This window comes from Rhagoletis pomonella, unplaced genomic scaffold (genome assembly GCF_013731165.1).
Source record: "Rhagoletis pomonella isolate Grant_MI unplaced genomic scaffold, Rhpom_1.0 Rhpom_scaffold_00004, whole genome shotgun sequence".
In the NCBI taxonomy this organism is placed as follows: domain Eukaryota; kingdom Metazoa; phylum Arthropoda; class Insecta; order Diptera; family Tephritidae; genus Rhagoletis; species Rhagoletis pomonella.
Genome location: NW_023458558.1, coordinates 53,735,295 through 53,741,679, shown reverse-complemented (window position 1 = coordinate 53,741,679; position 6,385 = coordinate 53,735,295).

Below are 6,385 nucleotides of genomic sequence, written 5' to 3'. Positions count from 1 at the left end.
CTTCTGACGTGCCGTAGCCAAGCAAGTGTCTGTTCCGACGCCCACGTCAATGACATACTAAGTACTAAGAATTGTTTGCAGAGCATTGCGTTATGCTCCCTAACCAGGATCATTTGAGCTTCGTCGTGCAGGTGATGTTGCGGCCGCATCATCAGGCATCAGTGTTGCCGTTTTAGCCCTTTGGTGGCTAGATTTAGCTACCACATACTTTTTTTGGCCACATAAATTTAAAATTGCCCCTAGCCCTTTTTTTAGCCCTTTTTAGAGTTTATTCATACTTGGCATGAAAAACTTGTATATGCTTAATTTGATCTAAAATTTTTTGTTCATCTATGTAAGAGATGAATTTTTAAACTAAGAATGACTGATATATATGCATTAGACTGCATCACTCCCCATACAAAAAAAAATTGGTACTATTTTTCCATTGGAATTATAAAATCTAGTATATTATAAGACGGCCACCAAAATATTTCGGAAAAATATTAAGATTTAAGTGAGCTGGACCGATTTGAAAATACCTCCAAAAATGGAGTTTCTTATGAATAACAATAGTTTCTTAAAGATTTTTTTTAAAAATTCCCCTCAAATGACGAAACGGTTTAAGCTTAAAATATTTGCATAAGAATATTTAAAAAAAAAAGAAAAAAAATTTTGAACGGAATCGTAATGATAGATTTTTGATGCTGTTTTTTTAACTTTTTTCAAAGATTGGTATAGGAAAAACTTGAATAACTGAACCTAAACTCTTCCGATTTAGACTTAAGAGGTGTCAATGGAAAGGCATTTTCCCTTTTATTTCTTTGCTAATAAACTCATTCAAAGGATGGAAGAGAAAGGTAGGATGAACGAACTTCTTTCAAAGTTGAATTAAGTTGTGTTGGTATTCGAAAAAACAAGATGGGACACGAATGTCGTTTTTTTGGCCAGAAATAAAAACAGAGTGAAAATACCTTTCTACTGAGATCCCATAAGTCTACATCAGAACATTTTTGGCGCAATTATTCAAGTTTTTCGTAAACCAATCTTTGAAAAAAGTAAAAAACAGCATCAAAAATCTTATTCTTACGATTCCGTTGAAAAGATTTTTAAAGATTTTTATGCAGATTTTTTAAGCTTAATCTAATTTGTCATCTGAGGGGACTTTTATCAAAAAGTTTTTTAAGAAACTATTTTTATTCATAAAAAACTTCATTTTTGGAGGTATTTTCAAATCGGTCCAGCTCGCTTAATCCTTAATATTTTTCCGAAATATTTTGGTGGACGTCTTAAAATATAAGAGATTTTATAATCCGGGCGGAAAAACCGCAACTTTTTTTGGTGATGCAGTCTAATATACATATGTATATGTAGTGTATGTTCCTTACGTTTTTATACTACTATAGTTTAAAGTAGATAAGTTTACGGCCCTTAATATGTGTATGTTCTTGTGGTGTGATTGTACCAGCTGCTGGTGCGACTTCAAAAACTATTTGAAGATTTTATGATTGAAATGATTTGATGAAATTAGCTCAATTTTCTAAGTAAAAAGTATTTTGGCGGAAATTTCTTGCCCTATATGGGTCAAAGGCGTGTTAGTGGAAGATTAAGTTCACGATATTGCAGTTTCAAAAAAAAAAACAATGTTTAACAAAATGGTAGAAAAATTATGAAATTTTAGATCTAATCATTTCGATCTTTTCTCGACCTCATTTGTAAAGAAATAAAATATTTTACCAGCATGCTGGTAAGTTATATGCTTCGAGTCTGATGGTACAATCACTTGATGGAGCCAGCAAGCTGGTGTCGTATATTTCCCCTTTTATACAAAAAGGTTTTTGGTTGGATAAAATCTTAGGTTTTTTCCAGACTTCATTGTTTTTCTATACCATTACTTGTTGAAAATGTTTGCGTGTATACTTATATATGTATATGTAAGTAAAAAATTTAGCTACCATTTTTAGCCACAACGACTTTTTTTAGCTCTTTTTTAGCCCTTTTTTTAACGGAATTTGGCTACCGCTAAAAATGATTCGCGGCAACACTGTCAGGCATCCGGTCGCTGTCCGGAGTGATGTGTTTAGCAAGTCTGTAGCTTTATCCTCTGCGCTCTAATAGTCCCCGGCGACCACAAAGGTGCTGCATAGTTTAGAACCGGCCGACCAATTGCCTGGTGCGTTGCCAACAATGTTTCTTTGTATTTGCCCCAGGTGCTTCCGGCTAGCGACGTGAGGACCTTGTTGCGGCTTTGTACTTTACTGACAATTGCGGTTGTATGCGCCGAGAACGAGAGCAGACTGTTGAAGGCAACGCCGAGGATTTTCGGGTTATTCACCGTCGGAATTGATTTCCCATCGACGTGAATACCCACCTGCAGTCTGACCTCCTTCGTCCAGGTGGTAAAAAGGGTTGCCGAGGATTTTGTAGGGGTTAGGCTCCTTGCAGTGAAGAAGCGAGAAAGTTAATTTCAGTCTGTTTTTATGTACAAAAATACAAAAGAACAGCATGCGAAGAACTTTTAGAGAAAAAGATTAAAAGGCGTTTTTGTTTGGTTTTGCGACCATGGAAATGGATTGCGTGATACAAGAACAGCAAAAATATAGATATAAATATGTTTAAAAGTTCACTGCATACTGGTTTTGGGTCAAAAAGGAAATAAAATTTAAAACCTATTTTTGAAGGGAATTTTAAAGGTTAAGGTAATTTTTTCAATAAAAGATAATATATTTCCTGAATTCTTCACCTTTAAAATACCGTAACATTTACTTTGCTATCATTCTCGAGATACTTGATTTGGTCCTTTTTTACCCCACTTTTATTAGCTTGGGATGTAACTATGTAATATTGATGCGCCTAAAAGATGCAGTTTTTTCCATTCTCAAGTTGCACACCTGATGACAGTACGAATGGAAATTATAAAAGCGAGTTTTTAGTTTTTTAAACTCGATTTTTTTTTTATTTCCCAAAATAGGGCACTGTGCGGCCTGTAGGTTGTGGTGCAGTTGTGTTTGTGGTGTGGTCAATTGTGTTTGTGTTGTGGTGCGGTCGTTTTCCCGTTCCCGTTCAGCAGCTCAGGCGGACTCGTATGTGCCGTGAAGGCAGCTCTGTTTGAGCAGCAAGGGTCCATTGCCGGTGAGTCCTTAGGCCTGAGCAGGCTCAGAGGTGAAACCACGAGTTACAGGTATTGCACCTGACTGAGGTGGAGGTTAGCATGTAGTCGTATCTGGCACACGCAGCAGGTGTAGGTTTCTGTCCCACGGTTTGACTCGCTTCCAGCCCTGAGCAGAAGAGTACCAAGCAGATGTAGTCCCATGGACGAACAGATTTTGAGATACTTCACCAACCTAAATGGTGTTAGATCGTGTGGGGAGAAATTCGCCCTCTACCCGCTTCAACCTAACCTATGTAAGTAACCTAACAATTCTCTTTGAATGATTAATGTCATAAATAATATACTTTTTCCAAGAAAAAAAAACCATTTATAGAAGAAAATCCTGCTTTATCGTCTAAATTGAGGTACATAAATCCTCATTACTTTATACTGGCACTACGAGTACTCTTAAATCATGTGAACTCCTCTACTGCTCAGATATCTGTTTAATAACAAATAAAATTCAAATTGGCTATAAAATAAAGGTTTATTTACTATTTGAATGTTGAAGTAGCTGTATATACACATAGCTCTTATCATACATAAATATACTGCCTTAACAGTTGGCTTCTGATAGATATTAAATTTTAACCATATACACCTACGGTCAACTAATTAGCACCGAAGTTCAAAATGGTATTGATTGCAATTAATGTTAATTTATTTATTTTTAATAACTTTCATTTAAAATATAATTCAATCCATGGTAGAAAAAAGAAGGTAGTTTCATTCAAGAATTTTTTTCAGCCATATTAACTATCTGACATAAATGCCTTTTTTGACTAAATTTACAAAAAAAATGCAATAAAAAAATTAAATTAGTAACAAATTATAAGCGCATTCAAAGATTGTTGCAATACAAGGGCGAACTTCCAGGATAACGGTGACCATCCCCTATTAAAAAGCCAAACTGGCAAAAGTTCCACATACATATTTGCTCTTAGCATTTTTTAAAATACGACATTTTTATTAGGATAATACTAAGGGCCTGGATTTCAGTGCCAATTGAAACTTAGATCACGTAAACTGCATTTAGTACATTTAACGGAGGTCAGAAATTCAATTGACTATAGCAAAAACTGGCCCTTACCAACGTCTAAATCGGAATGCAGGTCCAAATGACAAGAAGTAAGATGTTATTCTTAATAAATTAGTTTGCATATCGACTGCTGAGCGGAAGATCGACCTATCTCGGCAGCCAGTTCGAAAACACCTACATATCTCAAAAACATTCTCAAGAACGCCCTTTTTCAGAATTTTATTGAAAAACACTCTATCTCAAAATTTGGTTGAAGAACGCCTTATTTCAGAATTCGATTCGAAAATGCCCTATCTCGCTTCAAAATGTATTGAAAATGTGCTGATATAGGGCATTTTTGAATCGGCAGCTGAGATAGGGCGTTTTTGAAACGAATTCTGAAATAGGGCGTTTTTCAACCAAATTCTGAAATACGGACGTTTTTGAAAAGTTTTTCGAGATAGGGCGTTTTCGAACTGGCTGCCGAGATAGGTCGATCTTCCACTCAGCAGTCGATATACAAATGTTTTTTTTTTATACCGGCGTAGAAGCATATATACATACAAACTATATCAAAATGCACGCATTTTTTCCATTGGTAAATGCAGAAATGTATATTACAGAAGTTGTTAAAAACTGTCGTCCACGAGGCGCAGAAATTGGTTAAATGTTGAACTTTTCATAAAAAAAATTTTAAAAAGCAAAAAAAAATGTTTTTGTAACGCAAATAATTTTATTGTATAGTTAAATGTTTTTTAAATCTGCACCCAAAAAAATTTTTTCATTCGGACACTTACTTTCACAGAAAAATAAAAATCTCCAAAACACTCCAAAAATTTTCAATTGTTGATTAAAAAAAAAACTATTTGGAATTTTGCAACAAAATTTACACAGTGTACTTTTCGAATACAAAACTCAGCGCTGCCTGAATATCATTAAAAAATATTAATCTTGGAAAATTCAGGCCCACTTGAGGGAGCCTTACCCTAATGTCAAGTTAATGCTGAGTGAAACTACCTTCTTTTTTATGCCGTGATTCCATCTATAAAAGAAACCACATAAATAAAAGTTTGAAAGCTTGCACAAATTTCAAATATCGCTAGGTTATAGTGAAAAGTTGCTAAGTCCACTTTTCATGAAATCTCACATTTTGATATAGGAAGCAAGAGATATTAAAAATCCATCGTTTCGAAAAGGATTGAGGTACTTGTTTTATTTTTCTTGTTTATATTCAATGAAAGGCAAATTTGCTAAGTCAAAATCAGGTGCCGAAAATTCGACAAAACCAAAACTGTAATGCGAAATCTTTTAATATTTTATATCTATCTAATATCTTTTTGTATTCAAAGAATTGCGAAATACTTTAAGAAAATGGTTATGGTGCATTTACATGGTATGAAGCCATATGAACTGTTGATACGCTAAAATAGAGGTACTACATGTTCTAATGAGGAATTCAATGATATTGAGTGGGATACATATAATACATTTTTTCATATGAAAAGTTATGGGGAGATACTGTAAACATACTGTTGTGATACTGTTAAGCATATGATATTATAGCAAGTTGAATTTTCATACATCTTCCCATAAAAAGTTTAACAGATGCAGAGATACCCAGCAGGTTTTTGATGCCCTTTTTAATATAAAACCCACCTAAAAGGAGGAAAGCGGCAACTCCGCCATTCACATACATGTCAAATGTAGGAATTTTAAAAATTAAAAACAATAAACAAACAATTTCAAAACAACAAAAAATCTTTGTACTAGATCTTTTTCAATAGAAACAATTCACGTATGGTGGACAATAAAAATACAAAGCACTATGATAACAAGACATTACACAACATTTTAAAGAGCTTTATATCACATTTAAGTAAAAATAAGCCTATGTTTTCCAAGCTTGCAAAGAAATTAAAATGTGTATTTTTTGTTGTTTACAAAATGACTTGCCGAATCATATATATAAATAGGCAATCATGTTTCCTTTACACCCCTTTTACGGCTAAACTATACTCCTAAGGTATAAACAATTATATATCATTAGAAAGGTATTTTGATGCTGATGTGCAGGCAATTTTTAAAATTTCAAATCAGTTTAAAATAGAGTGAAAAAAATCAATTCAAAAGTCACACCAATACCAATGCCATACATGTACATGGTTGGGGCGGAAATGCCCCCTAAATGTATGCTTTAATATTGATAGCGAATTAAAGAAACGTGCTAAGCAGCAGTT